The following is an 11,722-nucleotide window of genomic DNA, read 5'->3' as shown; positions in this document are numbered from 1 at the left end:
TCAAGATCCCTAGCTCACAGGGGCCCACTTCAAGGACTTGCATTTAATTTTGCATTTGTGATTTCTTAATACAGGTCTACAAATTTGCATGTATTTCAGCATTTCCCCCTGCAGAAAAGTATTTCCAGCAGAAGAACCAGTTAGAGCAAAGGTGAATACACCTGAATTGCTCAAGGAACAGCAAGGAGATGCCTGCGGCAGGAGCAGAATGAATGGAAGAAGTGGGAGGAAGAGGACAGAGCCTTGGAGGCCATGGTAAGGACTGTGGCTTCTGTGGGAAGCCGTTGGGTTGTTTTGTTTGTTTGTTTGTTTTTATTTTTGTTTTTTTACATTTGGGAAAAACTTTATTGGTCTTGATGAAATATAGCACCAGTTTGAAGAACAAAAGATGGTTAGGATTAACCACCTTTTAATCAACAGTATGTGTTTATAGGAAAAGTGCATAAAGTAATAGTTCTGGAAAAAAGGTAAGTACGACAAAATTTTCGTATTATGTAGTTTAAACATGTTACCTACTTCATTAAATAGACAATAAGCAATCTATCTATTTAAGTAATATCGGATTTGCTACTGTCAGTCTGATTAACAAATCAACAAATAGAAAATCAATTAAGGGACAGAAACACTATTCAAACTTATAAAACAAGTTAGAACATTATAATTTTTACGTCAAAAATATTTCTGATAATTGTTTTATGATTGCACTCATGAAATTTTCCAAATCGTGATTGAGAAGATTACTTCCGAATGCTAACATTTATCCCGAGGAAGAAAGAAGCACCTAAGCAGTGTGTAGACACTATGTGACCTCTGTGGAAAAGGCCCAGTTTCCCTCCAGCAATTTAAAAACACGAATGTCACTCAGGTGACTCAGGAACCAGAAACAAGACAACGTGACCACACGTGTGCTCTGTAAAGTCAGCCAGAGGGTTTCTTCATAATTGCAGCTAGCACTTTCTCAGTCTTTAGAGAGTAGGATTTTGAGTAAACTTCCTTGTTTTAAAAGTCTGAACAGATAAATTGCAATGCTGAAATACAGTTTTTAATGCAATCTTCTATAAGAAGTCATTCAAATATAAAAGCCAAACAATCTAACATCCGATCTAAGTTCCTCTGAGATACACATTGTTCATCAGTTTCTTTCTTCTCCAATCATCTGAAATATCAGTCACTACGCCGGTGATCTTCACAGTAAAACAGATGCTGTCTTATTTAAACTAGATTGACTCTCTGTAATAACTTTTTCAGGAGTGCCATTTTTAAACATAATTTCACCCAGTGTGTGCCTCAGTCTGATTTGAGGGCACCACTGGGGGTTTTGAGCAGAATTGTGACGTGATCTGACTTACACTTCAAAGCATTGTTTTGCCTGGTATATTGAGCAGAAATGAGGGGATGATTGGCAGTAATCCAGGGGGGAAAGATAATGGTGATTTGGACCAGTATGGTGGTAATGACAGTGGAGAAGTGGCTGGATTCTGAGTATATTTTGAAGGTCAAGTCAACAGGATTTCCTGGTGTATCAGCATTGAATTATGAAGAGGAGAGGAGTATTTAAAGTAGTGAGACAGCATGAGATCAACAAACTGGATCTACAGGAGTTTTGAGGCAGGAGGCATACCGACTTTTTCAACAAAGAAGTTTGGAAATACTGGCCTTACATTTGATTGAAGTAATTCTTTCAGAATAAGGCTGAGATTTAATTTCTTCAACATTCCCTTATAATTTAATTGCACTGATTGTTTAATTAAATTAAATAAAACTAAGGTGTGTGTGAGGCTTAATCTTTCCTCTCCCACTCTATGAAATTCAACTAAGAAGATGTGGTATATTAGGTCAAAGAAAAAGGCATCAGAATTAGAGTTTCCAGTTAATGGTTCTAGTCCAAGTTCTATGGATAATGGGACCATGGACAAGTCACTTAAACCCTGGTCACTGATCTCTGTATCAGTGAGATGAGAGGATTGGAACAAATATCCCTTCCAACTTTATATTATTCTTTTTGAGATGAGATTATAATTGATTAGATCTCTTGTTTTGTTTGTTTTGTTCTTGATATAGTATAAAGAAGATGATTTTGAGCAGAAGCAACTTGATGCTTGCCTTATTTTTCTCCCTCACACCCTTCTTGGTCTGCAAAAGGACATAGCCTGAACCAAATGCTTCCATCAAAACTGAGTTAGAACATGATCCCTTCTCTCTTTGCAGGATTCCTCTGGGAACATACTCTGCAGTTGCTGCTGAGGAAGTTTCTGCAGGATTCCTCTGGGAACATACTCTGCAGTTGCTGCTGGCCTGACAGCCTGGAGATCTGTAGGTATTTCATCAGATTTTCCCAGTAAGGAGAGAACAGGGCTGAAGCAATAAGCAGCAGCTCTTTCATGTGTTGGATCATGAAGCCCCTTGAGAATCAGATGTAACAGCTGTTTATCAGGTCAACAGGAAAATATTATTGCCACTAAATATTAGAAATGGAACCTTCATCCTTTAATAAATGAAGAGGCTAAAGACAGGTTAAGAGACTTGCCCTAGGTCTTGCTGTTGGTGAGCAGTGACTGCAGACCTAGAATTTAGGTCTTGACTCTTGACCAATGTTCTTTCCATTATATGATGATGCCTTGGCAAATTTCATTATTTCCCCTATTTTCCTACAAAGCTAAGTTTCAAAAAAACTTTTTTTTTTTTGGCGGGGTGCCACGTTTTGTCCTTAACAGCATTATTGGGCTATAATTTACATACTATTATATTCAACCATTTAAAGTGTACATTAGTACAGTCACAGAGTTGTGCAACCATCACCACAATCTAATTTTAGAACATTTTTTCACCCCAAAGGAAACCCCATACCTATTGGCAGTCATTCCCATTCCCCCTACCTCCTGCCCTAGGCAGTCACTAACCTTTCCATCACCATAGATTTGTCTATTCTGAGCATTTCATGTAAGTGGCATTATACAGTAAGTAGAGTTTTGTGACTGGCTTCTTTCACTTATAATAATGTTTTCAAGGTCCATCCATACTGTAGCATGTATCAATACTTCCCTCTTTTTATTGCCAAATAATATTCCATTGTGTGGGATGTTTTGGTTACCCATTCATCAGTAGATGGACACTTGGATTTTTTCCACTTTTTGACTATTGTGAATAAGCTGTGAGCACGCCCATACGAGTTTTTGTGTGGACACATGTTTTTATTTCTCTTGGTTTATACCTAGGAGAATTGCTGGGTCATGTAAGTCTATATTTAACATTTGGAGGAACTGCCAGACTGTTTTCCAAAATGGTTACATCATTTTACATTCCCACCAGCAATGTATACAGGTTGCAATTTCTCCACATTCAAGCCAACAACTGTTATTGTCTCTTTTTTATTGTAGCCACTGTAGTAAATGTGAAGTGGCAACATATGTGGTTAGTGGCTACCACATTGAACAGAGAGGAACCAAGCAGTCAGGGACTAAAATGTAATTAAAAACTAGATCATAAATTCTACCCACATTTTTTCCCAGCCAAAACTTAATGAGCCTTTACTATGTGGCAGTTACTATACTAAGCACTGTCTTAGATTATCTCATTTAATTCTCCCCCATACCACCAGCAATAGGTACTGTTACTGGCCCATTTTATAAGTGAGGAAACTGGCTTAGAAAAGGTAAATTAGCCTACCTTTGTGGCTAGTAAGTGGCAAGTCCAGGATTTAAGTCTAGGGCTATTTATCTCCTGAAAAGAAGTCTTTAATCACTACACTGTACTGCTAAATATTTCACTCAGTAGATTTGCTTTTCCAAAAGGAGTCTAATCAATCATTGCTTTTCAAATTTTTACCCTCACCATGCATTTCTAGCTCCCGGGGATATCTGAATATTTGTTCCAAACTTAGGTATCATAATCACCAACTTCAATATGCTACTTGAGCCTTGGGTGTTTCTAATATTAAACCAAAATGAGAACCACTGAGTCTGTTGGAATTATGTTCAGCTGCAATTAACAGAAAGTGCCATAAACAAGGTAAAATTCTATTTTTCTTATCCTTTAAGAAGCCCAGAGACAGTGGGTCAGTCTAGGGCATGTATCAAGCTCTGTGGTGTTGGGAGCCAGGCTCTGCATATCTTGTTTCTTTGCTTTGTGTGATTTCCATTTTCCCAAAGTCATCTTATTGTCCAGTTGGCTATTGGAGCTTCATCTATTATGTTTGCGTTCCAAATGGCAAGGAGGTAGAAGGGGAGAGGAATACGTACATTCCCTTTAAGGACTGTTTAGGAATATGCACACGCCACTTCCACTTAATCCCGTGTAAAGCCAGGACTGCGGTGTAAAGCCACGCCCTGTGTGCAAGGGAGGCTGAGAAAAGCAGCCTTTATTTTGAGTGGCCATGTAGTCAAAGACCTATTAGAGGTTCTCTTCTGATGGAGGAATTAAGAGCAGTAAATATTTGGGACAGTTAATTTCTGTCACACCCAGCAAGGAGTGTGAAAATTAAGGTAAAATTTACCTAATTCCTACTTCTACCTTTTTTTTTAATTGAAGTATAATTGATTTACAATGTTAGTTTCAGATGTACAGCAAAGTGATTCAGTTATACATATACATACATTTTTTTCAGATTCTTTTCCGTTATATATTATTACAGGAAATTGAATATAGTTCCCTGTGCTATACAGTAAGTCCTTGTTGTTTATCTATTTTATAAACAGTAATATGTATCTGTTAATCCCAAAGTCCTAATTTGTCTCTCTCCCAGTCCCTTACCTTTACTTTTGACATGAGACCTAAGAGAAATTCTTAAAAAAAAAAAAGTTTTATGTGTTTATTTAAATGGATTGAAGCCAGGACCTCGTGCATGCTAAGCCTGTGCTCCATCACTGGGCTATACTCACCCCCTACCCCAAAGAAATTCTTTCTATAAGAGATTTTAGATCCTATAATGAAGGTAGCTAAAGCAGTGGTTCTCAAACTTTGCTGCACATTGAAATCACCTGGGGATCTTAAAAACTACTGATGCCTGCCTTCCGCACCCACAGCTTCCCATGATGATTCTACTGTGTAGCAAAGTTTGGGAATAGAACTCCCAAATCTTTGATCTTTAACCTAAGATCCATTTACTCCATCAATGGCCTCCTATTTTTTCCTCTGAATTGAAACTCCAGCAGTTAGACTGATGCGTATTACTGATAATAAGGTTAGATATGATCAGGGTATATTCATTACCAGCCCTGCGAAAGACACTTCAGAGGGCATGTCCTCCTGGCAGTAGCCAGTGACATTTTCATATACAGAGGGAAACACATTTTAATTGTAGCTACATTTAAACTCATGTATTATTTCTGTATGGCATGAAAATAGCTATTCTGGTTGTGTGTGTGTGTGTGTGTGTGTTGGAGTGTAGCAGGGCTCAGACGTGATGGTGTATCATCACAGAACATTTACATTTCAAACACAAGAACTCATTCAAATCAAATTTGGATGCCCCTGTCTGGCAGTGTGCTTGTCATCTAGAAGCTCAAAATAGCGTTTTAGAGATCCAAACAGTTCGAGCCAGTGGCATCTCAAACTATTACTAGCTGTCAGAGAGTTTATCCATGTAAGCAGATAGGTGGGCAAAGGTTATGTTTCTTTGAATTGTTAATGCGGAGGTCTGTCTTTCAAGTTGAGATGTGAAATGAGGAGAAGAGGAATAAAATGGAAACTTCTCAAAGAAGAAATCTAGACAGGTCATTTCATCCACCTCTTCACCTTCAGAAAGAATGACACTAAAACATTCCAAACAGATGAGAATCTATACTATTTTTACAGCTCTTAAATGACAGGATTGCACAACCCCAGTCTCACTGCACCACATTTCATTGTAATAATTTGCAGCTAGGAAATTTTTCTTTGCATCAAACCCAAGTGGTCTGACTAGGTTAATCCTATTTCCTCCTTGCTGGTCTTCAGTTCAGATGGGCAACAGCATCCTTTGTGAAATTTTCTCACACAGTTGGAAGCTGTAATTAAATAAATCTTCAGGTTTCTCTTTTCCAATCCAAATAACCTCCCTCCACACCTACCTATTATATTGTTTTCAAGTGCAGTCATCTTCATGGCAATCTTCTCTTAAACATGGAGTTCACAAACTTGTCTACACATTGGAATCACCTGGAGAGCTTCAAAACTACTGATGCCTGTGTCCCACCTACCCCCCACCCTGCCCCTAGAGATTAGGAATTAGTTGTCTGAGGTATGTCTGAACTTTGGAATTTTTTAGATTCCCAAGTGTCTCAAAATTGCAGACAAGTCTGGGAACCACTGTCTGAACTTACTACAGGCCTATGACCATCCCCTCTTTCATCCTTTCTAATAGAACCTATAACAGTCTCAGATAAGAGATCATTATTGACCCAAAATAGTGGCATCCATCCCTGGCTACCATTATAATCATCTGTAAAGCTTTGACATTAGGAATGCCTGGACCCCATCAACAAATTAAATCAGAATGTCTAGGGGTGGGACTAGGGAACCTATACCTTTAAAAATGCTCTCCAGGTATGTGTGTGTGTGTATGTATATGTATATATATATATACATACACACACACACACACACACACAATGGAATAGTATTCAGCCATAAGAAAGAATGAAATAATGCCAATTGCAGCAACATGGATGGACCTAGAGATTATCATCCTAAGTGGAGTAAGTCAGGCAGAGAAAGACAAATATCATATGATACCACTTATATGTAAAATCTAAAAAAAAAAAAATGATATAAATGAATTTATTTACAAAACAGAAGTAGATTCACAAATATAGAAAACAAACTTATGGTTACCAAAAGGGAAGAGAAGGGGAGGGGAGAGGAGGGATAAATTAGGAGTTTGGAATTAACAGATACACAGTACTATATATAAAATAGATAAATAACAAGGCCCTACTGTAGAGCATAGGGAACTATATTCAGTATCTTGTAATAACCTAAATGGAAAAGAATCTGAAAAAGAATATATACATGTATAACTGAATCACTTTGCTGTACACCTGAAACTAGTACAACATTGTAGATCAACTATACTTCAATTTAAAAAATGTTCTCCAGGAGTTTTTAATGCACTATCAGGGTTGGGAGCCATTGGCGAGAAGTCAGTGGTTCTCAAAGTGTTTTCCCAAGACCAGAGGTATCAGCATCAACTGCGAACTTTAAACAATACAAATCCTTAGGTCCTAACCCAGGGCTACTGAATCAGAACCTCTGGGGGTGTTTTAATAAGCCCTCCAGGTGACTCTGGTGCCTGCCAGTTTGAGAAGCACTAATCTAAGCTCCTTACAAGGAGCCTGGCCCCTGATTTCCCAGCCTCCCTTTCAGCAGGTGGCCATGTGACCCAGTTCTGGCCAATGAGAGCTCGTGGAGGTGTGGGAGGGGGTGGTTTCTGGGAAGGATTTTACTTTCTTGATATGAGGGAACAGACAAGGCTGACAGTGCACTTCTGCTGCTTCTTTCCTCGCCGACTTGAAGGTAGGTGACCCCTGGAACTACAGCTGTCTTTTGAGGGCCACGAGGCAAACAAACCCAAGGAAAGCCCAAGAGACTCATAGAGCTCTTAACCTTGATTTTAGCATGCTGCTGACCAATGCCAGCAGGCATCTACCGCCTTACTGCTAGTTCTGGGAAAAATAAGTCCCTACTTATTCGCGCCGCTGTTAGTAGGAACTTACGTTGGTTGCAGCAGAACACAGTCCTATCTGATAGAGAATCAAATCTCCAAGTAATTTTTACATGGAGAAAACTCAGAATTGGTCTAATTTTTAAAAATTTTTTCTTAATTTTATTATTAAAGCTGGAGAGAACAGTAATGATCATTTCTCTATAAAGCAACATGTGCCTAACAGATGGGGGGAAAAGTACGTAGTCAAAAGAGAATGATAATAGGATAAACTGATTCCTAATGCTGGTCCAATATTTATACTTGGAGCTAATCATGCTAAATTTAAGGGGATGTCACCTTCTAATAGTGATATTCTAAGTATTACATCAGTGGATCCCAAACCTGGCTACATATCAGTATTACCCAAGGGGGCTTATTTTAAATGATTCCTGAACCTCACCCCAGATGTTCTGAACCGGAATCTCCCTGATTTGGACTGGGAAGCTCTGTAACTTAACAAGGTAACTGCTATTGCTTCTTGAAGCCTCACTTGAGGTGTGGCTGAGACCAGGGCAGGCAAGTAGAGTGCCCAAGGGTAAATTTTAAGGAGGCATTCACTCTCAGGATCCTGTAACTGTGGACCCGACACTTGCACGACCCTGAGAATGAGTGCCTCCTTAAATTTTGTGCCCTAGGCGCCTCATTTGGCCTCACCCTAGTCTCCACCCTGATTCATATAATAAGCAGTGCCTATCATTGTGAGGAAACTCCAAATAATCCTTTCTACAAAACAGTCAGCTCAATTAACTGAATTATTTAATTTTTCAGAGGTAATTCCAGTATCGTAAAGACAGACCCACTTATTTATAAATTATGCCACATACAGTTTAATTTCAATTGGGGGTATGCATCCTGGTATCAGGTGACATTAGTTCCCGTTTGAGTTGAAAAATAAACTACAGCACTGATTGTCTCAGTCCCTGTTCACCCACATGAAAACAGCAATGTGATCTTGTGAGAGAAGAATTTCATTAGGTGAGTCAATGGGTGTCAGATAGCGTGGTGGCGGCAGAATCCCGTACTGAGGTCCTCATGTAGCTACAAAGCAGTCAAGTATCAGTTACTCAAATTAAAAGTGGAAACTAGTAGGTGTTTGTAAAAATATGTGTCGAGCTTGGCTATTCTTGTTTCCTGACAGCATTTTAGGACACATATATGCTGCGGTCTCCCAGAAATAGAAGTGTGGGTAACTTAACCCAAAGTTGTGGTTCCTGCGTCCAGCCTGTGTCAGATGGTGCGTCAGCAGAATGGGGAAGAGTCTCAGCAGCCTGACGTTTGAGAGCTTCCTACGAATGCCTATTAGGGTCGGTAGGGAGGTGGGGATGCTGGCCAGACAGATTGAGGGAAGTCAGCACACGGCATTGTTTGAGACAGAGCCAGAGGCCTGGACTAAAGCTTAGATGGACGTGTTTCACTCCACGTTTCATGGCTCTGGCTTTTGATTTCATAGGTGTAGTACTGATGGCAACAGCTGGTGGCTGGTAGCAGGACAGCCTCAACCAAGTGATCTATAAAAGGGCCCTCTTGTCACACCCACCCACCTGCTGCAGTGGTGGCCTTAGATTACCTGTCATCTCCGTGTGGCTGGTGGGCACCCCAGCACTGATCAGGCAAATATTTAACAAGTAGTTGCTAATAATAATGACCACTCTTTCCTGCCTGCTGTATGCTAAGACTGATGGATTTCTCCGTGATTGGCTCAGATTTATGGCAGCAGGATTAGATGTTTTCTATCTCACTGTGGGAGGGAATTAGTTACAGGTCTACCTGTGAACCAGGGTTTGAGTAACTGTTCTGAGGCTACTTCCTATTTCCTTTTCTGACAGTCTTGAAGCAGGCAAGCAGTAACTGGCAAACCGAGACTGGATTAAATCAACATTCAAGTGTGTCAGAGGGTTTGGAGGAAGCCCAAAATGTGTTTGCCAGCCAGGATGATTGAGAACCCACACCTGGTGCCAGAGCCCAGCACGGCCCTGCTGGCGCACCTGGGTGGATCTGCGGTGCTTGCTGGCACCTGTGCTCCTGGTAGAGGAAGGTCCCAGCTGGCTCTGTCTGCAAAGTCACACTCCTTCAAGCACAAAGTTTAGGTGTTTGGATGAGATGCAGCCAGAAGTGTGATGGGAAGGAAAGACATGATGTCTGGGATTTGTTTTAAAAATATTTTAAAATTAAGAACTTCAAGGAAAAAAGAAGAAAAATAATAAAGGGGGCTTGATAGAGCAAATGGTGCAAAAGCATGATCATTGTTGAGTCTGGATTTGGGATAGAGATTTACTATTCTATTCTTTCTGATTCTGTATATTTGAACAGTTTCATAGTTAAAAATCTGTTTCAAAGGTTAAATTGGTCATTATAAGGCCTGTAAAACCACGGAGGAAGTCGATGTCTTCTTTGTATACTACTCATTTCTTTGGGTGACAGCAAGCAATAAGGGGCCAGAATTGTGTGGAATTTGGCCTAGAATGTCCTTACTGCCTAGTCCCATCCGCCTTCTGCTTGGCTCAGGACCTTTATTTTTCAGTGAAAAAAATGGCAGGACTGGGGGTTAGGAAATCTGAGTGCAAGGTTGGTCTGTCCATTAACAGTGAGCCGTTAGATAAGTCACTTGCCTCTTCTCCAGCTGCTTTCTTTCCTCTGTAAACTGGGGATGATCCTGTAATAACACCAGCCTTGAGGGTTATTGGAAGATCACATGAAACAAAGTACCCTGTGAAGTGTCAAGGAAGTGTTTGTTATTAACAGGGGCAGCATGACCTTGGACCAGGTGGCCAAGTGCTCTGGCCTTAGAGGCCTCATTTATAAGATGAGGGGAGAGGTCACATCAGCGGTCACAGGGCTATGTGAGAACCACGCCGGAGGTGTGTTAAAATTCTGACTCTGGGCTCCACCACAACCTACTGAATCAGGATTTCCAGGCGTGGGGCCCAGGAAAATTATGCTGCTGATTCTGCATGGCAGCCAGCTTCGGGGAGGGAAGGATTGAATTAAGTGACAGTAGAGGTTCTTTCACGCTCTAACAGTGGAAATGGCTGTTTGGGGGATTGGGAGTCTTTTGTGCCAAAGTTATTTTGATACTTAGGGGTAGGTCACAGATTTGGGGTAATTTCATGGTGAAAAACTTAGAGAACCAGAATAAATGAGGAGGGAGTCTGAACTGGTCTGGTGGACTGAGGCCTTCATAGCCAGAAGTAGATGCACAAAAGAAGACTAGAGAGTGGAGTCAGCAGTTGTTCTGCTCACACAGATGTCACACAAAAATGACCCCTGGGCGGGCCTTGCCAAGTCACCTGCAAGAACCTGTATTGGGAGAGTGAACTATCTCTGGTGAGAGCAGCCATAGTTTCTGCTGTCGAGGGGACCCTTGGGGTGGCCGGTCTAGACAGCAGGGCCACACGCGGGAGGCTGACTGTGCAGTCCAGGCCTGTGCCTCCTTCCCCGCAGGCCCATGGCACCGGCTGCCCTGCATGCTGGCCGCTTTCTCATTGCTACCCCACCCCCCACTCCCTTGCAGCACATTCCAACACCGGTGCGTGTTTGCTCACAAGTCACTCTCCTCCCATTCTGAGTTCTCAGGGTTCTTGTTGGTCTCATCTGAAAAGCAGTCCAGTTCAGTATTTGTTGACTGTCAGATTGTGCTACTGGCCCCAGATGAGACAAACAAGAGGAAAAAGGAGTTGGAGACACATACATGTCTGAAGTGGTCCTTTTCAGAGTGAAAGAACACATACCACTGCCTTGTTTCAATCCTCCAAGGAGACCACTCTGGCCTCTTTGCCGTTTTCACACCCACCAAGCATGTGCCAGGGTCAGGCCTGGCCCTGGCTTGCTTTTCCCTCTGCCTGGGATACTCTCCCTCAGATATTGGTATGGCCCACTCCCTTGCTTTAGGGTTTTGTTTAAATGCCCCCTCCTCAGAGAGGCCATATGGGGCCGCCCTTTCACTCTAGCCACTCGCCCCGCTTCATTGTTCTTCGCAGCAGCGATCACATCGGTGTCTGTGTGGTGTCAGCCGCACCAGCAGAATGTGAGCTCCCTCGGGAC

The sequence above is a fragment of the Camelus bactrianus genome, chromosome 1, assembly GCF_048773025.1.
Source record: "Camelus bactrianus isolate YW-2024 breed Bactrian camel chromosome 1, ASM4877302v1, whole genome shotgun sequence".
Taxonomy (NCBI): domain Eukaryota; kingdom Metazoa; phylum Chordata; class Mammalia; order Artiodactyla; family Camelidae; genus Camelus; species Camelus bactrianus.
This window is presented reverse-complemented; position numbering follows the sequence as displayed.